Raw genomic sequence first — 27,301 nt, forward strand, 5'->3', positions numbered from 1 at the left:
CATAAGCAATGTGGGGCTGTGAGAGAACACAACCACGAGAAGAATGGAAATAACATGATGTTCTCTCTGTTCTGTGCTGGGACAGTTGTGTATGGGCTAATGCCTAAAGGTGGTGAATCCAGGATTTTCAAAAGGGTCCTGCAACAGAAGGAAATAGAGGTAGGAGCTGGAGTTGCACTGCCAAGAAGCTTAATTTCAAGAGGGATAATTGGAAAGGGGAGGGAGGAAGGATGCAGGGGCTTATGGCTGAATTGCTGTGGATTCTCCTCTGGGATCATTACAGGGAAAGAATGAATCACTCTGAAAAATCACAACCTGCCTGACTTGATTAGAAATATGAGCCTCCAGTCGCATCCCTTGCTAAAGCTGGGAATTAACACCAGTAAGTTTTCTAGTCTTTGGAGGGTGTCAAATTTCCTATGGAGACGAAGAGAGAGAATCACTTCCAAATCAGCCTCCAGATCATAGTCTATTATTTACTTTTCTTTTTCTTTTCTTTCTTTTTTTTTTTTTTTTTTGGTTACTGGGACATCTCTGTTGCTTTGCAGTATAAGCAATAAACAATTGCTGACAGTGCAGGCCAGATTGTCTGGCTCCTATATGGCCTACAGGGAGCAAGAGAGACAGCCTCCTCCTCCCCACCCGCCCATGCGCAGGGCTCTGGTACAACTACAGTGTCTGACGACATGGGACTAATGCCCTCTAGCCTTCTTAAAGGAGGCCGTACCTTAGCCATAGCCCAGCTATCACCTCCATGCCAGCCAGCAGATCTGGTGTTGGATGGAGATGGGGAGTGCATTGTATATGCTCTCAAAGGGTGATGCAGAATCCACTCCGACCCATGCTAGACTGGAGCTCTCAGAGGCACTTTGGATTCCAGAAGTAAAATACCTTCTGCTGCGATGTGGCTCTGTACTTCCCTCTAACTGGGGCTAAGCTTTGCAGGGACAATCGAATCCTGATGGAGCTGAGGCATTGACCCAGTGCCCTGACAGAATTTCAATGTGGGTAATTACCATTAGCCTTCCATGGAGGCTCCTGGACCAAGTCCTGCCCTGCTATACATTGTGTTCATCTCCACTGATGTCAGCACCGCTGCAAGTCGTACAAGTCAGGGCCAGGGCCGTGAGAGTCACAGAGTGATGTGGCTTCCTCTCAGGCCATCGCCAGTTAGCCAATAGCTTTCTGGTGCAAGGACTATTGATCTGCTAGGAAGTCAATGGCCCCCTAAATATTTTAGCTCACAACTGGCACGTGTCTGGCCACCAAAGGGTCTGAACTATCACCTGCCAAGTTATTTCTTAGTTTATTTATTCTAAATATATTTAGGACCTAATTTTCCAATACAGGCAGAATTTTGGGCGAGATCCTGAGCGGGAGAAAATTGGCATAGCTCCACTGCAGTCCATGCCAAGAGTTCACGGGCGCGATGCCTGTCCACAGTGGCTGGAGCTCCAGCCCAGCATGCCCAATTTGTGCATAGAAGTGTGCACTGACCTATCTGGTGTCCTGCACGGATGCCCAGCTTTCTCTCCACTTTACCTGTGTGTGCACATTAGAGATGCAAGAGTGAGTGTGATTTTCTACAAGTGCATGTCTGAAATTCAGACCCTTATTTTCCTACCAAACCCAAAGCACAGGTGAGCTAGCTAGTGACTCAAAAGCGGGCCACTGTAAACTGGATCACCGAACAGCCCCAGGTTCTATTCTACCATAACATCTGTTGCCTTCACATTCACTCTGGTCACTGGCATCCAGGTGACCTCGTTATCTTTGTGAAGTGAAGTGAGGCGGAGAGGCAGGGGTTGGGGAAAGGCCTATACAGGGAGCTGTCCACAGGAGCTGATCTTTTAGAGAAACTTGATTAAACAATTGAGAGGGAAGAGCGAAAAGAAGCAAGGAAGGGGAATGGTGGGGGGGAGGGGTTGGACAGCTTGACTTTGAAGAGGAAACAAGAGCGACTCAGAAAGCAGCATGACCTTGGGAAGGACATTAGACTCTGGTGGGGGCAGGGTGGGGGAAGGGATCTACAGCTGAAACTGGAGAAGAGAGCCAACTAAATAAAGTGTGTGATCTGGATAAAGGCAAGAGCTAGGGAAGCAGCGAGCTTTATTGTAGCTTCTGACAGCAGCAAAGGATTTCTTAGCACTTGATAACACCCATAAGACCCCATTGATGGCATGAAAGCAGTAGCTCAGGAGGGTGTTGAATTTGGAAAGCAAGGGTTTTGCAAAAGTATTTGGGCACACTCAGGAGCAGTCTTTTTTGCAGCACTCTTTGATCACTGGCAAAAAGGCTGGATTAAATGGCAGAAAGGGAACAGGGAACAAGACGTTCAGCTGGGACATGCAGTTAAGAAATGTGAACATATTTCATTCCATTTTTTTCTCCATCCCATCCCTGAACAGCTACTGAACTCCCCTCGAGTGTTTTCACTCCTAGCAGCATCTGCAAGAACAGAGGGTCTAACTGTTAGTAAAACAATACAAGTCGGGGTAATTCCCTGGAGCCCCAGTGTATTGTCAGAAAGAGCAACTAGAGAGGGGAAAAACACAAAAGCACAAACCGCACTCATCGACTGATGAATGGTGGTAACACTCTCTGTTTCTGACATCAGACTCCTAGGAAAAGATCCTCAGGAATGTGGGGCCCATGGCACATGATGGACTATTTCTGGTTTGGCCCATCTTCTGTATGCAGCCTGTTCCATACTCTCCCTGCTCCTCCTGACAGGTGGAGGGCTGTGAAATGCAGCTCACCCTGCAGCACTTCTTGTTCTTGCTCTGCGAACAGACTGTGGCGTATATGAATGTGACACACATGGAGGTTCATCATATATCTTCAGGTGACAAAGTCCCAGGGTATGATCTGCTCCATTCTTTCCAGCAATGATGCAAAAATGATGCATGTGGTTGCTGGCGTGCTAAGACTCCCGCTAATGCATTCCCATCTGGGTTTACATATAGACCTGCCTCTTCGCGCTCATGCAACCTAGCTCACAGTGGGTTATATATAAGATGCATTTAAAGTCCATTGCCAACCCCTGATCTATAAAATAAAATCTGCAAAGAATAATTGTCGACTGAGAGCTACTCGTGGCTCAACCAGGGTCAGGTTCCTGGTTCCAAGTTCCGTTGAAGTCGAGCCTTCCGGGAGGCATTTTGCACCATGCAGGAATGGGATCAGAACACATGACAGAAGTTGTTAAGTGTGTTCATGCACGTAGGGCCCAAACCTAGAGCTGAATATCTTCACATCCTCTTGGCTTCCACTGGAGATAGCCATGCTCACCACCTCACAGGCAGGGTAGGCAATTCAGTACCTTTCAAGACTGAGCTCTTCTTTCATTCATTTCCAAAGGGTTCGGAACAGATAGTGTCAAAATTCACTCAGTTCTTTATACTCATCTTCCCCAGAGAGGATACCTAATGATGGAAAGTATCCCAAAATGAGGAAAGTGATGAAAAGCCAATATTGTCTCCATGGTCTATTACTGATGAGCCTCAATCCAAAACCTGGATCCAAACAAGCCTGAACTGTGGCTGGCCTGATATCTGTAATAGACTGAACCAAAACCCTGGACCAAACACCCTTGAACTTGGAGGAAATTCAGATGCAGATCCAAATTTTGCGGCTGAGTCCCATCTCTACATAACCTGCGTAGAGTCTTCCGTAGCTAGACCTGAACAAGCTGTGTAATAATGATAATAATACTGAGCAGTTGTACATATTCAAGGTGCTGCATAAACATTAACTAATTAATCCTTATAAGGTTCCTGGACGTGGTAGGTGAGTATCTTTATCCCCTCTTCTGCAGATAGTGAAACTACACAAAGAGGTGAAGTGACTTACCAAGGCCGCATAGTGATTTGCTAGCAGAGCCAAGATTTGAGCTTGGGAGTTTGATTCCCAGCTCACTGCTTGTTCCTCTAGATCAGTGATTCTTAACCTGGGATGCATGTGCCCCCTGGGGGTGCGAGAGGCCCTTTCTGGGGGTGCAAGACGTGCCAGATTTTTTTAGAAGGTAAATCATGGAAAACACAAATTAAGTACAAATTAAGTTGTAAGTACAACTACAAACAAAAATATATCTAGGTTTAAAGAACTGACCTACTTCAACGATTTTTGCTAAGGGGTGCAAGAACATAGTTTGAGAACCAAAGGGGTGCAGGCTGCAGTAAAGGTTAAGAACCACTGATCTAGCTCATGCTTTGCTTCTTTAGGGATCAGAGTAACAGCTGTGTTAGTCTGTATTCGCAAAAAGAAAAGGAGTACTTGTGGCACCTTAGAGACTAACCAATTTATTTGAGCATAAGCTTTCGTGAGCTACAGCTCACTTCATCGGATGCATACTGTGGAAAATACAGCAGATGTTTTTATACACACAAACTATGAAAAAATGGGTGTTTATCACTGCAAAAGATTTTCTCTCCCCCCCCCCACCCTATTCTCCTGCTGATAATAGCTTATCTAAAGTGATCACTCTCCTTACAATGTGTATGATAATCAAGGTGGGCCATTTAAAGCACAAATCCAGGGTTTAACAAGAACGTCTGAGGAGAGGGGGCGGGGCGGTAGGAAAAAAGGGGAAATAGGTTACCTTGCATAATGACTTAGCCACTCCCAGTCTCTATTCAAGCCTAAGTTAATTGTATCCAGTTTCCAAATTAATTCCAATTCAGCAGTCTCTCGCTGGAGTCTGGTTTTGAAGTTTTTCTGTTGTAATATCGCAACTTTCATTTCTGGAATCGCCTGACCAGAGAGATTGAAATGTTCTCCGACTGGTTTATGAATGTTATAATTCTTGACATCTGACTTGTGTCCATTTATTCTTTTACGTAGAGACTGTCCAGTTTGACCAATGTACATGGCAGAGGGGCATTGCTGGCACATGATGGCATATATCACATTGGTAGATGTGCAGGTGAACGAGCCTCTGATAGTGTGGCTGATGTGATTAGGCCCTATGATGGTGTCCCCTGAATAGATATGTGGGCACAGTTGGCAATGGGCTTTGTTGCAAGGATAGGTTCCTGGGTTAGTGATTCTGTTGTGTGGTATGTAGTTGCTGGTGAGTATTTGCTTCAGGTTGGGGGGCTGTCTGTAGGCAAGGACTGGCCTGTCTCCCAAGATTTGTGAGAGTGATGGGTCATCCTTTAGGATAGGTTGTAGATCCTTGATAATGCGTTGGAGAGGTTTTAGTTGGGGGCTGAAGGTGACGGCTAGTGGCGTTCTGTTATTTTCTTTGTTAGCCCTGTCCTGTAGTAGGTAACTTCTGGGTACTCTTCTGGCTCTGTCAATCTGTTTCTTCACTTCAGCAGGTGGGTATTGTAGTTGTAAGAATGCTTGATAGAGATCTTGTTGGTGTTTGTCTCTGTCTGAGGGGTTGGAGCAAATGCGGTTGTATCGTAGAGCTTGGCTGTAGACAATGGATTGTGTGGTGTGGTCTGGATGAAAGCTGGAGGCATGTAGGTAGGCATAGCGGTCAGTAGGTTTCCGGTATAGGGTGGTGTTTATGTGACCATCGCTTATTAGCACCATAGTGTCCAGGAAGTGGATCTCTTGTGTGGACTGGTCCAGGCTGAGGTTGATGGTGGGATGGAAATTGTTGAAATCATGGTGGAATTCCTCAAGGGCTTCTTTTCCATGGGTCCAGATGATGAAGATGTCATCAATATAGCGCAAGTAGAGTAGGGGTATTAGGGGACGAGAGCTGAGGAAGGGTTGTTCTAAGTCAGCCATAAAAATGTTGACAAACTGTGGGGCCATGCGGGTACCCATAGCAGTGCCGCTGATTTGAAGGTATACATTGTCCCCAAATGTGAAATAGTTATGTGTGAGGAAAAAGTCACAAAGTTCAGCCACCACGTTTGCCGTGACATTATCAGGGATAGTGTTCCTGACGGCTTGTAGTCCATCTTTGTGTGGAATGTTGGTGTAGAGGGCTTCTACATCCATAGTGGCCAGGATGGTGTTTTCAGGAAGATCACCGACGGATTGTAGTTTCCTCAGGAAGTCAGTGGTGTCTCGAAGATAGCTGGGAGTGCTGGTAGCGTAGGGCCTGAGGAGGGAGTCTACATAGCCAGACAATCCTGCTGTCAGGGTGCCAATGCCTGAGATGATGTGGCGTCCAGGATTTCCAGGTTTATGGATCTTGGGTAGTAGATAGAATATCCCAGGTCGGGGTTCCAGGGGTGTGTCTGTGCGGATTTGTTCTTGTGCTTTTTCAGGGAGTATCTTGAGCAAATTCTGTAGTTTCTTTCGGTAACCCTCAGTGGGATCAGATGGTAATGGCTTGTAGAAAGTGGTGTTGGAGAGCTGCCGAGTAGCCTCTTGTTCATATTCCGACCTATTCATGATGACGACAGCACCTCCTTTGTCAGCCTTTTTGATTATGATGTCAGAGTTGTTTCTGAGGCTGTGGATGGCATTGTGTTCTGCACGGCTGAGATGGTGGGGTAAGTGATGCTACTTTTCCACAATTTCAGCCCGTGCACGTCGGCGGAAGCACTCTATGTAGAAGTCCAGTCTACTGTCTCGACCTTCAGGAGGAGTCCACCTAGAATCCTTCTTTTTGTAGTGTTGGTAGGAAGGTCTCTGTGGATTACTATGTTGTTCAGAGGAGTGTTGGAAATATTCCTTGAGGCGGAGACGTCGAAAATAGGATTCTAGGTCACCACAGAACTGTATCATGTTCGTGGGGGTGGAGGGGCAGAAGGAGAGGCCCCGAGATAGGACAGCTTCTACTCCTCCTGAAGGTCGAGACAGTAGACTGGACTTCTACATACACCCATTTTTTCGTGGTCTATGTGTATAAAAATATCCCCACTGCATTTTCCACTTTTATGCATCCGATGAAGTGAGCTGTAGCTCACGAAAGCTTATGCTCAAATAAATTGGTTAGTCTCTAAGGTGCCACAAGTACTCCTTTTCTTTTTGTGAATACAGATTAACACAGCTGCTACTCTGAAACCTGATCACTTAAGGTGAGCTATTACCAGCAGGAGAGTGGGAGGGGGTGCGGGGGGAACCTTTTGTAGTGATAATCAGGGTGGGCCATTTCCAGCAGTTGACAAGAACGTCAGAGTTGTTTCTGAGGCTGTGGATGGCATTGTGTTCTGCACGGCTGAAGTTATGGGGCAAGTGATGCTGCTTTTCCACAATTTCAGCCCGTGCACATTGGCGGAAGCACTCTATGTAGAAGTCCAGTCTGTTGTTTCGACCTTCAGGAGGAGTCCACCCAGAATCCTTCTTTTTGTAGTCTTGGTAGGAAGCTCTCTGTGGGTTAGTATGTTGTTCAGAGGTATGTTGGAAATATTTCTTGAGTCGGAGATGTCGAAAATAGGATTCTAGGTCACCACAGAATCAAAAAGGCTGACAAAGGAGGTGCTGTCGTCATCATGAATAGGTCGGAATATGAACAAGAGGCTGCTAGGCAGCTCTCCAACACCACTTTCTACAAGCCATTACCCTCTGATCCCACTGAGGGTTACCAAAAGAAACTACACCATTTGCTCAAGATACTCCCTGAAAAAGCACAAGAACAAATCCGCACAGACACACCCCTGGAACCCCGACCTGGGGTTTTCTATCTGCTACCCAAGATCCATAAACCTGGAAATCCTGGATACCCCATCATCTCAGACGTTGGCACCCTGACAGCAGGATTGTCTGGCTATGTAGACTCCCTCCTCAGGCCCTACGCTACCAGCACTCCCAGCTATCTTTGAGACACCACTGACTTCCTGAGGAAACTACAATCCGTCGGTGATCTTCCTGAAAACACCATCCTGGCCACTATGGATGTAGAAGCCCTCTACACCAACATTCCACACAAAGATGGACTACAAGCCGTCAGGAACACTATCCCTGATAATGTCACGGCAAACGTGGTGGCTGAACTTTGTGACTTTTTCCTCACACATAACTATTTCACATTTGGGGACAATGTATACCTTCAAATCAGCGGTACTGCTATGGGTACCCGCATGGCCCCACAGTATGCCAACATTTTTATGGCTGACTTAGAACAATGCTTCCTCAGCTCTCGTCCCCTAACGCCCCTACTCTACTTGTGCTATATTGATGACATCTTCATCATCTGGACCCATGGAAAAGTAGCCCTTGAGGAATTCCACCATGATTTCAACAATTTCCATCCCACCATCAACCTCAGCCTGGACCAGTCCACACAAGAGATCCACTTCCTGGAAACTACGGTGCTAATAAGCGATGGTCACATAAACACACCCTATACCGGAAACCTACTGACCGCTATTCCTACCTACATGCCTCCAGCTTTCATCCAGACCACACCACACAATCCATTGTCTACAGCCAAGCTTTACGATACAACCGCATTTGCTCCAACCCCTCAGACAGAGACAAACACCAACAAGATCTCTATCAAGCATTCTTACAACTACAATACCCACCTGCTGAAGTGAAGAAACAGACTGAGAAACAGAGCCAGAAGAGTACCCAGAAGTTACCTACTACAGGACAGGCCCAACAAAGAAAATAACAGAACGCCACTAGCCGTCACCTTCAGCCCCCAACTAAAACCTCTCCAATGCATCATCAAGGATCTACAACCTATCCTGAAGGACGACCCATCACTCTCACAGATTTTGGGAGACAGGCCAGTCCTTGCCTACAGACAGCCCCCCAACCTGAAGCAAATACTCACCAGCAACCACACACCACACAACAAAAATACTAACCCATGAACCTATCCTTGCAACAAAACCCATTGCCAACTGTGCCCACATATCTATTCAGGGGACACCATCATAGGGCCTAATCACATCAGCCACACTATCAGAGGCTCGTTCACCTGCACATCTACCAATGTGATATATGCCATCATGTGCCAGCAATGTCCCTCTGCCATGTACATTGGTCAAACTGGACAGTCTCTACGTAAAAGAATAAATGGACACAAGTCAGATGTCAAGAATTATAACATTAAAAAACCAGTTGGAGAACACTTCAATCTCTTTGGTCACTCGATTACAGACCTAAAAGTGGCAATTCTTCAACAAAAAAACTTCAAAACCAGACTCCAGCGAGAGACTGCTGAATTGGAATTAATTTGGAAACTGGATACAATTAACTTAGGCTTGAATAGAGACTGGGAGTGGATGTAAAACTATTTCCCCATGTTTATTCCCACCCCCCCCTCCACCCCGCAGTGTTCCTCAGAAGTTCTTGTCAACTGCTGGAAATGGCCCACCTTGATTATCACTACAAAAGGTTCCCCACCCCGTCCCGCTCTCCTGCTGGTAATAGCTCACCTTAAGTGATCACTCTCCTTACAGTGTGTATGGTAACACCCATTGTTTCATGTTCTCTACGTATATAAATCTCCCCACTGTATTTTCCACTGAATGCATCCGATGAAGTGAGCTGTAGCTCATGAAAGCTTATGCTCAAATAAATTTGTTAGTCTCTAAGGTGCCACAAGTCCTCCTTTTCTTTTTTCAAAAAAAGAGAGAAAGTTCTGTGTTGCTCTTCTGCTGGGCTGCTGTCCTGACTCTCGCACAGGGGAAGTCCGATGCCATTCCCCTGCCATATTGTGTCCCATAAGTGTCTGCCAAAGAATGCCTGGTGCAAAAATAAACTATGGCAAGCGCTGTCTGTTTCCATTACTGTATGGGGAATGACTGTCTTATGTAACTTGTGGGGTTAAACCATCTCAGAGATCAAATATAAATATTGTTCTGCTGTGGAATGTACTGGGTGGCATAGTTAACATCTTTGTGGCCGATGAAAAGTCAAAGCATATCACGCAGCATGGGGTTTACTGGGTATGTGTTAAAGACTATGTGTCAAAGCCTGATATTCTTACTCTATTTTTACTCCAGTCATTACTCAGACGAAACTCCCATTGACTTTAATTGGAAAAGCACCTGTGTAAAGACTTCATAGGGATTTAGGATCTGGCTGTATCTCTGCTGAATTTTAGCTTTAGAAATTCCATCTCTTGGAGTTTCTGTGCATAACTTTAAACTCCAGTCATTGCTAGCAGTAGAGGGCCAGAACCTTCGCTGGTGTAAATTGGTGTCACTCCAATGAAGTCAGTGGAGCTGTGCCCATTTATGCCAGCTGAGTAGCTTGCCCTCAGAGTGTTTATCTTCTACTGCTCTTATTATTACAGCCTCTGTGAGCTATTTGGCAAGAATTCAAAAATCTACCAAGCAAGCCCCCCTCCAATCTCAGCGCACCCCCTGCTGTTTGTCCCCTGGCTGCTGCCACCGCCACTGTTTTCTCTGAGCTGGGGCCAGAGTTTTACACAGAGGTAGCAGACTAGAGATCAGCATTGAACGGCCCCTGGGGAGAGGCTGGCCTCTGAAATGAAATATATATGCAGTAGATGAAACATTTCTATGAAACTGAGTTGAAAACTGGTACCGGGGGCTATCTCTGTAGCTGGGAAAAGGGAGGTCAGGTTCTTTGTTTTGTTTCAGTCTTGCATGCCTTGCTCAGGGGGGATTCGGTGAGGCAAACAGTCATAGCAAGGCAGCTGCAGACAGCAGTGTGGCACAGGAGAAGGCTCTCACGCCAGCAATGGAGGACAGGGAGGAGGCCTGTGCTACCTGAGCAGAAGGTACAGGACAAGGAGTTGGGAGAGGGAGAAATACCGGTGGTGCATCATTATCCCCTTTTTGGCACCCTTAAGCTGCATACTCTGAACCGGATCCTGAAGTGTATGAGGAGCTGGTAGAACTATCAGGGAGTGGATGTGATGTGGTTGCACTCCCCTGAGTAGTGAGTTTGTGTCAACTTGAAGGGATTTCGGGTTTCCCCAAGCTGCACTATTGACAGCTGTCAACTCACTGCTAATTATTAAACAAAGTCAGGGGGATGGTCTGCTTTGTTCTTGGCTATCCCTCATCCCTCCACTTCCCAGGGACCTGTGCTCATCCAAAGTAATCTGTCCTACTGGGTTGCAACACGAAAGCTCCTGGCCGAGATTTTCAAAAGTGATCAATGATTTTGGATGTCCATCATGAGACACCTTAAAAGCAGCTGATTTCCAGAGGGTGGGTGCTCAGCACCTTCTGCAATCAACCCTGGGAGTCCCACTGTAAACTTGTTGCTAGGGGCCACAAACATTTTTAACACCCTGTCATCTAAACTGGCAAGTCTAACCAACACAGTGCTGGAGACAGCTGCCAGGGCTGGAGACCCATCCTGTACTAGGATTGCTAGCATTGCTAATATGTGAGGAGCTGAAAATTTCCCTACTGGACAAGGCCTTAGTGTCCAGATTGCAGGTCGCTTACCCTTTTTGATGTGCCAAGCTAATGCAATTATTGGTTCAGCCCACTATAGAGGTAGGAATGAGCTGCAAAATTTGGATCTGAATACAGATGCACATCTGAACTCCCCCAAAGTTTTGAAGAACTTGGTTCAAGGATTTTTGGTTCAGGTTCATTGAAATACTGTTCTTGGGGTGTCTGCAGAAGCAGTAAGCCCCAGAAATCCACTGTGTGGGCCTATTCTCATGAGACTGCTGGTCCAGTTCTGAAAACCCAAGAAGCCTGGATAATATGGATAATAAAGTTTATTAAAACTGAGCCTCTGATTCTTTTTGGCTTCATCCTTTATTACATTTAGTATGTAATTAATGTAATTAATGTGAGATAATATACTTTAATTCAGTGATACCAATGGAAATACTCAGCACTTTTAAGTATCTTATTTCATGCTTATTAGTGATTCACCATATACAGTCAGCCTGGAGCATGCTAGCTAGGACGTTTATACAGATGGGAATGTGGATCCAGATCTCAAATTTCCCAAAAATCAGGGATTTTTGGATGTGAATTTTTGGTTTGTAAATTCTGGGAATGTTTCAGAGGGCTCTGTGAAGATACTCAGTAGAATACTCTGAAAGCAGGGGTTTGGGGGCACCACTATCAGTTACTCATCTGATTCTAAGATAGGCAATCTGGAGATCCCAGAATGCATGGCGGCTCTTTATCTACTCCCAAGAAGCTCTGGAGGCTTTTGTACTTAGTGTCCAAATTGAATTCTATTCTATGAATACAGTAGCAAAAGGCAAGTGTTTTCCCAAATAGTTGTCGAAAGCTAAGGGTTTAACATGGGGAAATATTCTTATCCCAAGGTTTCTTTTGCATCTGCAGATTGCCTTCCTTAGATCTCCAACTGTTCTGATGGTTATATACTTTGCATTATGGTAAAGCATACCATACGTTTGTAAGTAATTCTTTGGTAAATGTTCGAAGCATAGCAGCATAAATGGAATTACCTTGGCACAGTGATACTCACAGTGAGGCTCACAAGCCGCAAGTGACTCTTTAATGTGTCTCCTGCAGCTCTTTGCAGGTGCAGCACATGATATTAAAACACGGTGTCATTTAATTATTCACCAATCAGGATGCTTTTACTATGTTATTAACCAATTGTAGTTGATAAAATAATAATACTCAGTCAAAAAGAAAAGGAGTACTTGTGACACCTTAGAGACTAACCAATTTATTTGAGCATGAGCTTTCGTGAGCTACAGCTCACTTCATCAGATGCATACCGTGGAAACTGCAGCAGACTTTATAAAGGATAAAGACTTTATAAAGGGAATAAGGATGGTTTTGTGGTTAAGATACAGGTCTAGGAGCCAGGTGATTTGGGTTTTATTCCTGGCTCTGCCACAGACAGCCTGTGTGACCTTGGGCAAGTCACTTAACTTCATAGACTCATAAGACTGGAAGGGACCTCGAGAGGTTTTTCTAATCCAGTGCCCTGCACTCATGGCAGGCATAAGTGTTATCTCCATCCTTGACAGATGTTTGTCTAACCTGCTCTTTAAAACTTCCAATGATGGAGATTTCACAAACTCCCTAGGCAATTTATTCCAGTGCTTCCTAACCTGACAGGAAACTTTTCCTAATATCCAGCCTAAACCTCCCTTGCTGCAGTTTAAGACCATTGTTTCTTATCCTATCCTCAGAGGTTAATGAGAACCTCCCTCCTCCTTGTAACAACCTTTTATGTACTTGAAAACTGTTATCATGTCCCTGACTCTGTCTTCTCCAGACTAAACATATCCATTTTTTTTCAAACTTTCCTCATAGGTCATGTTTTCTAGACATTTAATGATTTTTGTTGCTCTCCTCTGGATTTTCTCCAATTCGTCCACATCTCTCCTGAAATGTGATGCCTCAAACTGGACATAATTTTCCAGCAGAGGCCTTATCAGCACAGAGTAAAGTGGAAGAACTACTTTTTGTGTCTCGTTGACAACGCTCCTGCTAATACATCCCAAAATGTTTGCTCTTTTTGCAACCGCGTTACACTGTTGATTCATATTTAGCTTGTGAGGCACAATGACCCCCAGATCCTTTTCTGCAGCACTCCTTCCTAGGCAGTCATTTCCCATTTTGTATGTGTGCAATTGATCGTTCCGTCTTAAGTGGAGTACTTTGCATTTGTCCTTATTGAATTCCATCCTATTTACTTCAGACCATTTCTCCAGATCATTTTGAATTTTAATCCTATCCTCCAAAGCCTCTCCCAGCTTGGTGTCATCTGCAGACTTTATAAGAAGAAAAGGAGGACTTGTGGCACCTTAGAGACTAACAAATTTATTAGAGCGTAAGCTTTCATGAGCTACAGCTCACTTCATCAGATGCATACAGTGGAAAATAGAGTGGGGAGATTTTATATACACAGAGAACATGAAACAATGGGTTTTACCATACACACTGTAAAGAGAGTGACCAGGAAAGGTGAGCTATTACAAGCGGGGGGGGGGGGGAAGGGAGCCTGTTGTAGTGATAATCAAGGTGGGCCATTTCCAGCACTTTACAAGAACAGCAGGAGGGGAAATAAACAAGGAGAAATAGTTTTACTTTGTGTAATGAACATCCACTCCCAGTCTTTATTCAAGCCTAAGTTAATTGTATCCTGTTTGCAAATTAATTCCAATTCAGCAGTCTCTCGCTGGAGTCTGGTTTTGAAGTTTTTTTGTTGAAGAATTGCCACTTTTATTCCCTGCTTGAGAAAACCCAGAAGTAGATTAGCTTTGGGTGTTACAGATGAGAACAGAGGTACATTGGCAGGGCTGTTCCAAATCAGGGAGCTTGCACAGAACCAGCCACCACGATACTTGGCTCTAGCCTGTTTATTTAGCAAGCCCTGGAAATTTCCTAGCCTAAGGGATAAGCCAGGATTGTCTCTTTGGGGAGGGATTGCGATGATGTGCAGCCCCTGAACGGGATACAAAGACAGCAACACTTCTTGACACCTCACAATTCCTTGCTGTACCTGCACTGTGGCCAAGCACAATTCGGCCCTTATTAGGCTACCAAAAGTATGTCACTATTGCCACCCAGTTATCAACATAAGGACCTGAGATTTAACAACACACCAACTGAGGAGCAGCAGCTACCCTGAGGCACTTTCATTCTCTAACTCAGTGGTTCTCAAACTTTTGTACTGGTGACCCCTTTCACATAGCAAGCCTCTGAGTGCGACCCCCCCCCCTTATAAATTAAAAACACTTTTTTGTATATTTAACACCATTATAAATGCTGGAGGCAAAACGGGATTTGGGGTGGAGGCTGACATCTTGTGACACCCCCCAGGTAATAACCTTACAACCCCCTGAGGGGTCCCGACCCCCAGTTTGAGAAGCCCTGCTCTAACTGCAGAGCAACACATTTCATTGCAGTGCAATGACGTTCATTGTAACCCCAGCTACTGATTCTGAAATCCAGCTCTTCCTCTACAGCCAAAGGGCACTCGCACTCAGCAGCCATGCTGGCTCACATTGGAGCCCTGCCCCATCCAGGTTTTTTTACATCATTCTTACTTTTCGCTTTTGATGTGCATAAAATGGAAGACAGGGGTAAGTAGCTGGAAATGAATGGCTTGTGAACGTGTAGTTAGCACTAATGGAAATTATGCACAGACCATTGCAATGGCATCAGACCTAGGACTTGAGCCTATCTAGCATAGGTGCAGCATGTTGCTTGGGAAAGTGCAAGGTAAATAGTACGGGGCAGAGTAAACGTTCAGGGGACTCCATTCCTGCATCAGTGAGACTGCTGCTGTGTGGCCACTAAGCTGCTCCTGCCTAGGTACAAGAGTAATGGCCACACCCCACCTGGTTGATTTTTACCTTGCAATCTTGAGAGGAAGGAAGGAAACGTTCAGGAGACTTGGGATTTACTACCGCTAAGTACGGAGGATAGATGCTTAGCTCTTAACTTTCTGGGCACCCACTGGCCTACAAACTTGGGGACCCTTTTGCGCATCATGCATGATCTTCTCGGAATAAGGCTGCAGTGTGCACAGAGGCTGGGCAAACTTCCCTTAAACAGCTCTGCAAGTGCTGCCCAATTCTGATGTGCAACACGCCCTTGTGTTCTGATCCTAGATATCTCTGGAACTCACATTACCAGTCATGCAAAAGAGTAGTTCTGTAGTTTGGACTGAACGGATGAGATCAGCCAACTCATTTCCATTTTCAATCTTAACTGGAATTCCAACCATCTCTCCAGAAGCCCATAGCTTCTCTTGGTCCTTGTAGTCCGCTTCTTTGTCTGCACCTTGAGAGACAGAGTGAAAGAGAGACAGACTAACGCAGAATATCCATCTGTCCCTTGCTGAATGTATTATCACAATCAGCTTATAGGCCTTGTTGTGTCAATGTGTCTAACTTCTGCAAAATCCATGTTTGAAAGTAACCTCTGGTAGCTATTTCAGCTGCCAGCACACTCTAGAGAAGGGACAGTGGCTAAAGAAGAGCAATGATGGGAAGTAAAAGTGGGCCTGGTGATATACAATGCTTTAATTTGGAGAATTCCTCCACTAGACATTTGGGTTCAGTTTTGATTTAAGCTACCTAAATATTCAGTTTAACTGAACTCCATCACTTTAGCAAAAGGTTAAGGAACTGCCCTGTAATGTTTGTTCCTTTAAAGAGATGACTGGATGATAATGAGTCAGTATTTACCTAGCTAGTTATTATTAATTAGCCAGTTCCATGTATCTTCCTTGCTTTTTTGCAGTTGAACATAGATAATTAATCTGATGCATTAATGATCAATGAAACACATCGAAGGCTTTCAGATGATGGTAAGATAGCAGTGGGGGAGGCTTACTGCCGACACGTCTGGGAGTTGGTAACCGCTACACATTGAGCAGCTAAACTATCTGAGACACAAATTAGCCCATCTAATACTTTGGAGGTTTTTAATGTTGGGAGGTAAGGAAGAGGCATTTTGTTTTGTGTTCAAAAAGTCTGCTTGCAGCACAAGTGTTAATGATTTTGAAGATCATTTAAATCTTCCAAGTAGAGCTGGTTGGATTTCTTTTTAATTTAGATGCAAATTGGAAAAAAAAAAGGGGGGGAACATTTTTGACACAGCTTTTTCTGGGGGGTTTCCCCTCCTATTTTCAGCCAACTATAGTGCTGGCTGAAATTTTTCAATTTTTTTTCGTGGCGTTGGAAAGGGGAGGTAATTTTGGAGAAACAGGGTTCACAATCGCCATGCAGCCTATTTTTTACTTTCAAGGTGGTGACTTTCTTGGTGATTGGGCTATTGTGGTGCTGCTGTGCCTTTTTAGAAAAGCAGCCAGTGGCCACTTCCATCCTCCAATCTCTTTGGTCCAGGCTGAGCCTGAGAATCCTGAAAGAATTCTCAACTGATACTGGATGAAACCGCATGGTAGGTCTTGTGATCTGCTCTCTGATAATAAGCATAAAAGGACGGCTAGATCTTTTTCACACCTGGATGGGCCTCACATTGGGGTTTTAGCTTCAGGATCTGGCATTCAGCTAAAGGAATATTCACTAGGATTATGTTTCAATGAGGATTCACGGCCAGAGTTTCCTGGGAGGGCACAAATTCTTCAAAAGTTCAATAAACTATTGCCCTCTCCCGCTCCACACTCTAAAAATGGCTTCTGCCAGTTCTTAACGTCACCATCATTTTATGCTTATTATCAGAGAGCAGATCACAAGACATAACATGCGGCCGCTAATGCAGCTGCCTCCAACCAGGCCAGACCATTACAAATATAGAAAGCACAAGGGTCTCATACCTATTATGGCTCTTGTTACTCCCAAACACTTGCTGCCAGATCAGAGTTTCCAGCAGGCAGAAAAGGGAACTGGTTCTATTCACAAGAATTTATTTCTTTTGTATCATTGTACTGCATTCTTTTTTTTTTGGGGGGGGGGGGGTGGGGGGGAGGTGGGTCTAAAGCATATTCTTCCCCGTTAGCCCATCTGCGCAGATGCCCAGTTCAGAAGTATGCTTTAACTGTCAATCCAAGGACTTTAGATTTTTTGCCCACAGATACATAAATAGATCTCTCCTTAAAGATACCAGAGCTATTTTGTATTCTATTTGTGGCAGAAAGATGCTACTAATGGAATAAAAATCTGCAAATACGATATGCGCCTCTTCAGCACCTTCCATGTAAGTATCTCAAGACGCCTTACAAACATCCCCAAATTAAGATATATAGTAGCCCATGTTGGGTGGTTAATTTTAGTTAGCCAAGTTTTACAGATGGGGAAACTGAGGCACAAAGGGCCAGATTTTCAAAAGTATTCAGGTGCCAAAAGATGCAGCTAGGCGCCTGGCAGGATTTTCCAAAGTGTCTAGGCAGATAAGGCTCCTAAAGGGACCTAGGCACCTAAACTGCTTAGGCCCCTGGGAAACACTTACCAGGTGTCTATCTACATCTTTAGGGATCTACATATCCTTGAAACTCTGGCCCAAAAGCCTAAATATTGGTCAAGGATACACAGCAATTCTGTGGCTGAGCCGAAAGTAAAACCTTGCTCTCTTGCCTCCAAGGTTCATATTTCAACCACTAGACTGTGCTGCCTGGCAAGGACATATACATGTCAAGCTCCTGCCCTCTTTCTGCAGGTTCGAGGCTTTCAGTAAGGAGTTTGAATTAGCCACCTCAGCATGTCTCCTGTCCTAATAGCTACAAATCCTCATTGTTCCTGAACTGGCTGCCTTGCAGATAATATAAATCAGTCACTGCTGGTAGCAGAAAACAAGGCTCTGGTTATGGCCAGTGGCACAAGGAATGTCAGTGATTTGTTTAACAGTCAGTGTGCAGGTTTCTGAAAAGCCAGTTCAGGTGATGGATATGTAAGGCCTTTGGCTTTAGAAAATTAAAAAAAAAAAAAATTCTGGGAATTTATCATTTATTTAAAAGAATAATTAAAAGATGGGTGAAAACAGGTTAAAAAAACTAAAATGAAGGGCCAGAAGGGGTGAGAGGTTCCCAGTACTCATGGGGGGCAGGAGGATGAGTGGCGTCTGGTACACCCAGGGGATAGTAGTCAGGGTGAGGGGTCTCTGGTACTCATGGGGGTTAAGCTGGTGGGGGGACTGGCAGGTGCCTGATACTCATGGGGGGCAGAAGGTGGAAAGTGAAGGGTTCCCAGTACTCTCAGGGGCACAGTGGGAGCCTTCCACTCCCTGGGGCCAGTCACAGCAGCGGTCGAGCAGTCTCAGCTGCCAGGACCTGGCTGCCTCTCTCACTCCACAGGGAAGCAGACAGGGCTGCGCTGAAGGGCAGGGGTCAGGAGGGGGCTCTGTCTGGCAAGGAAAGCAGATGGGGGCTATCACTCAGGTCCCTGCCCGTCTCGCTCCCACCCTGTGCAGAAGCAGTCGCCAGCCAGCAGTTACCCTCTTGTGTGGAGTCGTGCTGTGGGGACTCTGTTTGGGGATAACTGGCTCTGGGGAGTGCTGGCACTTGCAAAATCTGTGTTAAAATCGGTAAAACCTGAATACTTGCTTTTCTCAAAATCTGCAAAATTACTGGGGAAATTCGGTACAAACTGAATTTGTATGCGTATTTGTCCGAGGCCTTGCTAGTGAATGTGATGACTAGGCTAGATTTCTCAAATGTTGACATCCAACTTGTACTTACAAAACCTACATGTGTACCTGTTGCATACATAATCTGAGCATTTGCACACACTAAATGAGTAACTGCGTGCAAACAAGAACGTATGCTCCTCACAGCTGTCCACTTTGCAAACACAAATGCAGGATTTCCTTGCACAATAGTTGTCTATGGTAATGTTGTCATGTAGCTTTACTGTTATTTCATATTGATATTGCAATAGGGTCCTGGTCACAAAATCGGGATCAGGCCCCATTATGCTGGATGCTGTACTAATACGTTTAAAGACACAGTCCTAGCCCTAAAAATCTTACTTATATTTTTACTGCTGTTATTAGAAGGGAGAAGGGACTGGACATGAGGAGTGCTGGGAATTTTTAGTTTTGTGGGCACAGCAGGAGAACTGGAATGCTGAGAGTTTGTTCCTGGATCTGCCACTGATTCATATAGTCTTAGGCCAGTCATTAAACCTCTTTGTGCCCCTGTTTCCTTAAATAGTACATAAGGATAATACCATCTAACTAACAAGGGTGTAGTGAGGCCTAATTAATTATGTCGATACAGCTATAGCACCTTTCATCCGATGATCCAAATGCCTTTTTTCAAACAGTAAGTAATGTTCACAACAAGCCTAAATGGGTAGGTTGGAAGGCATATACAAGAACTATGTACCTGCCCCTGGAATAAAAAGGAATATTACACAAGAGTTTAGCTAGCAGAAGAAGAGAGGAAAGAGACTGCATGCATTTGAACAGGCAGTGGAAAGGTAGGTACATGGAATGTAATACACAGGTTGGAGTTTGGGGGATGCTACCTTTACTCTTACAAAAACATGCCGTGGATTTACATTTTGTCCAAATGATGGTACCTCCAACACCATAGCACCCTCATACACTGGAGCACAGTAATAGTGAATCACCTCTTGCTGCAGAATCATGGGATTTCTTGGAGGTCTCCCCTTCAGGCAGTGATGTGGTCATGCCTGGCTTAGCCCGTGGCAATGGACAAGGTTGACAAACAAAGTAGTATGCACATACTCATTCAAAGGATTGTTTCTCAACATGGAAAAAATTTCCCAGCAAATCCTACACAACAGTCTTCCAATGGCTCTGAAAATTCCTATCTTCCTGTGCTCTAGGAGGCTATTTAATTCTTAATCTGAGGCTTTTGAAGGGGAAAAGACCTACAAATGGTTAATATGTAAATTACCAGACCACAGCTCTGTGGAGGACTATGCCTAAAAAGGCCACAGAGGGTAGTGGCACGTTTTCACATAAGAACACAGCAGTCCCCAAAGAAGATACGGCTGGTGTTAATCTGCAGAGGGTGCTTCCTGTTAAATATAGAAACCAGTTTTCCATCGCATAAGCCAGTTCTAAATAAATACATCTTTCTTCAGAAAGCCTGGCGAGGCCCCAGCTGCACTGAGCAATAACACCTGGCTGTAAACCTTGGGAGCCTAGTGTGTGCAACCTGCCAAGCTGGTGGGTGAGCTGGGGACCAAGGACACCTAGCTCTTCCCAATTAGAGGATCGCTCTAATTGTTTTCAGAGCTCTGGGGAGGGCAATGAGGCCAAGTGAACAGATCTGCTCTGTGCATTGAGCATTTGTTTCTGTCTTTGCTCCCTACCCTCTCTGGACTGTCGAAAAAAACTGTATTTATGGGAGAGAGTCAACAGGGGAAATTAGTGCTTTGTGGGTGGGAAAAGGGAGTGAAAATCGTGAAATATAATTAGAAGTGCTATCTAAAGTTATTGCTTTAGGTGTTCAAAATAAGGGCCCAGTTCTTCAAACCCTTATTCACATGAGTAGACCTTGAACTGCTCAAATACATGAGCAGGAGTGGGCCCTAAAGAGAGCAGATAATTCAGAAAAGGGACTGCATTGGAACAGCGGGAGAGAGTGCTGTAGGTAGTGGTTAGAGCAGAAGAATTGCTGTGGGACGACTCTTGGATTCTATTTCCAGTCATGCCAATGACAAGCTGCATAACCTCAGGCAAGTTGCTTAGCTTCTCTGCACCTCAGTTCCTGATCTGTAATGTGGGAGTGACAATTCTGATCTTTAACAGATTTATTAAATCTGTTAGTCTTTAAGGTGCCACCGGACTCCTTGTTGTTTTTGTGGCTACAGACTAACACGGCTACCCCTCTAATTCTGATCTTTGTCACATAGCTTTATGAGGCTTAGCTAGTTAAAGGATAGTTAATAGCTAGTAAATGTTAATAATAATTGATGTGAAGAAGTTAAAGCTCTGGGTATGAACAACCTTGAACTTTGAGAAAGTTTGGATCGCGATCCATATTCTGCCCTTCTCTAAAAATAACAGTAACACACGTTGATATTGCATTTTATTTTTTTTCCAAAATGCCATCCCACCATTAATTGATCTGCTTGGGGATCCTGTAAATTGCTTGGGGATCCTTGGATAGAAAGTGCTATAGACGCATAGAATATGATTATTATTCATGTGCTACCCAGCTCATCGGTCCACAATACTTCCCGTGGATGAAGTACAAGGGAACTGAAATCCATGCACTCGCGCACACAACCTGAGGCCAGGGAGTAGAATAGTTGCAGCACAGGTTCCATAGCTGCTAGCGCAGCCCCGAGGCTGGAGTAGTGGCCAGACCCCTGCATATCACTTATTCAGATGTCAGAGCGAGCGGATCCATGTAAATGTATATAGCCCCTCTCTGCCAAATCATGTGAGCTTAGGGCACAGAACCCTTCTGGCATTAGGCATTTGCTGGTGGTACCGGTTGTGAGCCTTTGGCAGTGGGAGGGCTTCGCAATTCTCTTCTGAACCAAGGTAAAATTAACCAATAAGAGTTTATGCCCTGAGATTTGATTGTCCCTATTTTAGAACCACGTTCTGAGAGGGGCGGACTTCGGAGTTCAACGGATTGAGATGAGCTCAGCACCTTCCAGGATTTCAAAAGTGGCCACTGAAACGGCAAATGCAATGATTCGCATCTGAGTTTTTGCTGGTGCAAACTGCATCTGCATAATACCCACATGCAATCTGCATGGACAAAATGGAAGGTTCAGATATGTGAAAATGGAGGTGAGTAAAAGTGAACCTGCAATTTTAGAGGCTGATTTTGCAAATGTGACACCCAAATGCTGAATTTCTTTAACTGCCACATATTATATTACGTATCATTTCCTTTGTATTTTTGAATGCCTCTTTGTGATAATGGCTCCATCCATGCTTAGGCTCCATGATCCAGACAAGCCTTGACCTCTCTGCTGCGACCATCAGCTAGTGCCAGGTCAGCTATGAGGGTGGGTTCTGTGCTGTGGACATCTGTCCACTGGGAACTGTACTAAGACCAACAATTCATTTCACAGGCCTCTGAATAATCGTCAGACAGTAATAATGTGCAGTCATTACTGATCTGAGTAAGACTAGCACTGGCAACATGGAGCTGAAAGACTCTTTCTCTCATAACCAAATCCCTGAATCATGCAGTCCAGTCCAGATAATTTTGATACCATGTCTGTCATCATTCGAAAACGAATTTGATAACATGTCTATTTTTTCCACAAAACTACAGATTGTGAAATACAGGACCGAGCTAGCGTTCAGTAGAACAATTTATCTATTTAAAACAACAAAATATGGTTGAAATTAAATGCAAAGGTTCAGGAAATAGATCAGCAAAACCCAAGGATAAAATAGGTGCCTGAGGAAATATCCTAACGAACTGGAAAGACTCTTCAAAACAATCATTTTGTGAGTCACTTAATAAAATCACTTTAATACGTATGTGCTCTGGGGAATAAACCATCTAGATCTGATTCCTCTTAAGTATGAGGCATTAATCTGTGGGAGGAGAGGGTTGGAAGGAAGCATTGTTCCTTTTCTTTCAGGGCAATGATGTGTTTCTAAATGTATTTAATGGTGCCCAGCATACCATGGGGCTGAGTGCCTTAGAACGATGGATTATTTTAACAAGTGCAAAAAAAGAAGCAGTAGAAAGATACAGAACCATTGCCTCATGTATTCATAGTAGGAAATCCCTCTCAGACTGGACTGAACAGCAGAAATGATAGCATCCTTGCCGATCTTTGGAGCTGCTTTGTTCCAGCAGAGAGTCCCTCTCCCCTTTCTTAAAGCCCTCTCAATAGCTTGTAAATCTGCTATGAAAACACATGGTTACCACTCTGTGGTCTACTGTGTCCATACACAGTCAGCACTGCACACCATTACATAGTAAGGCAACTTAGATTGCTCTCGTTCCGCTTTCTGGGGAGCAATTACTACAAAATCTGAGACCACTGGAAAGACTGAGTTAGGCTGTTAGCATCCTTTACTCTCCACGGTATGTAATGCCCAGTTAACGGATGTCTAGAAATAATGCCTGATATATGCACCGCAGATGATGCAACCTCCAATATCCCACTCAGGAAGGAATTTTAACTAATTAATCATATGAGCTGAATCAGAACTGGTGCTAGGCATAAGCAGACTAAGCAATTGCTTAAGGCCCCAAGCAGCTGAAGGGAGTCCCCATTTGCTTTTTTAGTATGTGTTGGGGGGGTTCAAAATATGCCTGCTGAGGGACCCCAATGGGTTAGCACTGACTCTGAGCGGAATATAATGTATTTGTTAATATCACTAAAATACTTTGAAGGTGAAACATGTTGGATAAAGTCTAAATACTATTTCTCCCGTCCATGGCTAGGCATGTTGTGCATTTCTCTGTCTCTTTACTTTGAAACATCAGCTATTGGGGACACTGGATTAGATGGATCAATGGTGAAAATCCTAATAAACACAGGTCATCACCAGGGCTGGATTAACACAGGGGCTTTAGGGGCTGCAGCCCAGGGTCCCGGGCTGAGGGGGACCCTGGTGCAGCAGGGCTCAGGCAGGCTGCCTACATGCCATGGCCCCACCGCTCCTAGAAGCAGCCAGATGCTAGCACAGAAACTGGCCAATGGGAGCTGCAGGGGCAGCACAGGCAGCGCACAGAGACACACTGTCCCACTCCCCCCGGGGCGCTCAGAGACGTGCCAGCAGCCAGCCGCTTCCGGGAGCAGCGTGGGGCCACGGCATGCAGGCAGGCAGCCTGCCTGAGCCCTGCTGCGACACCAGCTGCGAGCCACCGTGTTAAGCGCCTCCTGGCTGGAGCCTACTGCTCACATCCCCTCACACCCCCCCTCACACCGCAACCAACTGCCCCAGGTCAGAATCTCCTCCTGCACCCAAACTCCCTCCCAGAGCCTGCACTCCTCACCCTCTCATGCACCCCAACACTCTGCCCCCAGCCTGGAGCCCCCTCCTACACCCAAACTCCCTCCCAGAAAGAAACTAATATAAGAGCTGTTCTAAGGTAAGAAGTAGGCTATTTTGAATTAATTTAACTATATTCTACATGTTTTAAGACTGAAATGTAACCACAAAACAGCTTTAAAAAGCAAGTTTAGTATAGTGTTAATAGCCTCAATGCCATAATTGTGATCATTTTGTTTTAAATTAGGAAAAAGACTTGTATACAGGAGCCCCACAAAATCTAACAGCGCCCGGGTCCACAGGAGAGTTAATCCAGCCCTGGTCATCGCACTCCCATGTTCCTTGCATGTATTGATTAAGAATAGTCTTATGCTAGAGATTGGCTCGAGCCAAAGTTTCAGACTGGGATTCAAACCTCACATTTAGAGTTGGTGAGGTCAGGGGTTTAGTTCAGCCCATCTCTCTTTCCAATGTGGTGGTTGTTTTTTTTAAATAACACTGAATGGTTTTGTCTCCAGTTCTCTCTTAGGGATGCCTACAGGGGAACCACAAGAGGGACCTCTTTTTGTCCTCTCTATGGGCTGTTCTGAGAGAGCACCCTGCCCCTCGTAGATGGGACGGCATCTGGAATGTTTCGCCTCTACAAGCGTTCCCCATCGAGATGCCATCTCCTTTGCAGTCCTGCCCTGTGAAGGTTTGGGGAGCCGGGGAGCATGTTTGTTTTGCCCTGGCGTGGCTGTGACAGTGTCATAATTGATCGGCCCTTGTGGGGGAGTATGAGACTGTTTGTGTTCCTCACTAAAATAGGGAAATGGCAAAATAACAAACATACACAGAGAGTGTGAGTCCACATCGGGCCCTTGGTACAAGGCAGACGAATTCCAGCGCAGGCTCTCACCAGCATTTTCTGTGTTAAGGAAGTGCTGGCACCCTGAAATGTCAGGTCTCAAAATGGACATGGCCTGAAGTTGTTTGTGACAGTTTCCTGGAAGTGCCTCTTGGATACAGGCCCCCTCACTTGTGCCTCCCCTCCATAAATATGACTGAGAGAGGAAGACCATCTAAAATAGGTCGTTGTTATGCATGGAGAGAGCCTTGTTCCTTAAACCCTTGGTTTCCAAGTAAACAAGCTTGGGAGGTAAATTAGCAAAAGAGGTTGATTCATTAGCAGCAAGGCAAATCTGTGCACTGGAGAGGTGCCCAACTCCCCAGAGAGATTTGCATAGCAACATGCTTCTCAGATCTGAACGGAACAAGATCTGTGACACACAGACTTGAACTGTTTCACAGTCACATGCTGGCTAGGCTCATTGCTTATCTCATGGGGTGTCCTCAGAGTATCAGCTGCTCCAACCCCACATGGGATTACAAAGAGGTTAGGAGGGAGCATGGCCAGCTAAATGTCTTCCAGGGCAGGGGATACAAAAAGGGCCTTCTCCCCCCAACCTTTGAAGCCAGAAGACATTCAATATGAGAAAAGGATTTCAGATCCATTTTCTTTTTTAAAGCTAGGTCACCACTATGGCTGGACTAAATGCTTCGGATAAAATCTGTCTGTGCAGCTATGCTGATCTGTCAACAACACATGTTATTGACATGTTTAATGGTATTGAATGGCCCCATTGCTAGAATATCTGAGTGTCATGTACTAAATTAACAGCAACTTAATGTTTAGCTGCTAACGGACTCTACATATCACTCCTCGTATCTTCTGTGCCCCTATACCGAATGAGATCATTTCAGGCAGTGGTTTTCTCCCACAAGGAACAAAGCCAGGGCATTCTTCTTCTGGCATCATTACAGAGGGAAGGCTTGTGCACAGAGATGAACCCTTTGCCTTGTGGAACAAGCCAGAGAAGTGAGAGGGGAATTTAGTCTCTGTGGCCCATTCAGTCTTTTAGCTTCTCTGCAAATGCTGCTAGCAAATTGCAATGGGGCCAATTAGTACCAATTATCATATGGGCACCTGTCCATGAGACAGGAATGGAAATCCACAAACACATTTCACATGGGCCACTGAACAGCTGTCAGATTGTAAAGATTTCTAACCACTGCTGACCTGAGCCACATTTGAACCCCTGACCTCCAAATGACAGGCTTGGAATCCCAAGACTATGAGCCCTCCAGTAAATCAGCATGCTGTACAATGTATTCCATTGAGAGTGGGATTGAACAAGATGTCACGCTATGCTGCTGCCATCTAGTGGCACATTGGTACGAGTTTCCCATGTCACCTGAGTATCATAGAAGAGCAAATAAATTCATGTGGGTAACAAAATGGGTGGAAATCACACTAAAACCTAATGCCCTGAATGTATTAAATGCATGTGTGATATACAATAGGCCTTATGATGTACAGTCTTTTGTACATTATTACATTAGTAAAAACAATATTGACAGAGGATTTTTTAACTAATATTCGTGGATCTTATCATCCCGGGCCTTATCTGTGTTAAAATTAACTTTCAAATTTAAATTCAAATCAGAAATGAGACGTATAAAGCAATAATATGTTGCTGCACATTCCTGTGGCCTGTGTTGCTAATAATGATCAATATTTAAGTGTCTTGCTCATTGCAGTTTTTTGCACTTTTTTGGTGGGAGGAAGAATTCTGTAAGGGGACGACTAGATAACTGAGCCAGCCAGCTTCAGGCAGAATGCCAGCTCCATTCAAGCACAAATACAATTTAAGCAGATGGAGCAGCCACATTGCTCTGAAGACAGCATACCTACATAAGCCACATTTACCCCCTTCCGGTTTTGACCTTATTGGTGACTCAGACATAAACCTCAGCTTACACTTTCTCTCCAAACTTGGCTGTTCCTAGGGCTCTCCTTCAGGACGACCTCTGGCCCAGTCTCAAGTTCCATCTGTTCTTGAAAGAAGTTCCAACCCATTTATAATTTGGTTGGAGCTAACTTGATCTACATGTTAGTCATGATTTAGCAATAATTCCACTACTCCTTCTTGTAGGACTCAAGCACCGGATAACAAGGTACCTCAACAGATGACCCTACACAGAATCCTAGGGTCTGATATACCATTAAATGCTGGGAACCAACTCAGTTCTGGGTCTGGCTCTTTCGCTAATGAACCCTGATCAACCAAGCAGCTCACAAAGATGCAGACAGGGTTACCCTGATAAAAGCT

At 44.9% G+C, this 27,301-nt stretch overlaps 1 long non-coding RNA gene across 1 annotated transcript; it reads left to right on the forward strand.

Annotated features, from left to right (window-relative positions):
- On the forward strand, positions 1-26,596 carry LOC125640681 (uncharacterized). Its single transcript, XR_007357855.2, has 3 exons — positions 1-159; positions 21,774-21,974; positions 24,668-26,596. It is a non-coding gene; the product is annotated as an uncharacterized LOC125640681 (long non-coding RNA).
- Positions 26,597-27,301: the final 705 nt, after the last annotated feature.

This window comes from Caretta caretta, chromosome 7, assembly GCF_965140235.1.
Source record: "Caretta caretta isolate rCarCar2 chromosome 7, rCarCar1.hap1, whole genome shotgun sequence".
Taxonomy (NCBI): Eukaryota; Metazoa; Chordata; order Testudines; family Cheloniidae; genus Caretta; species Caretta caretta.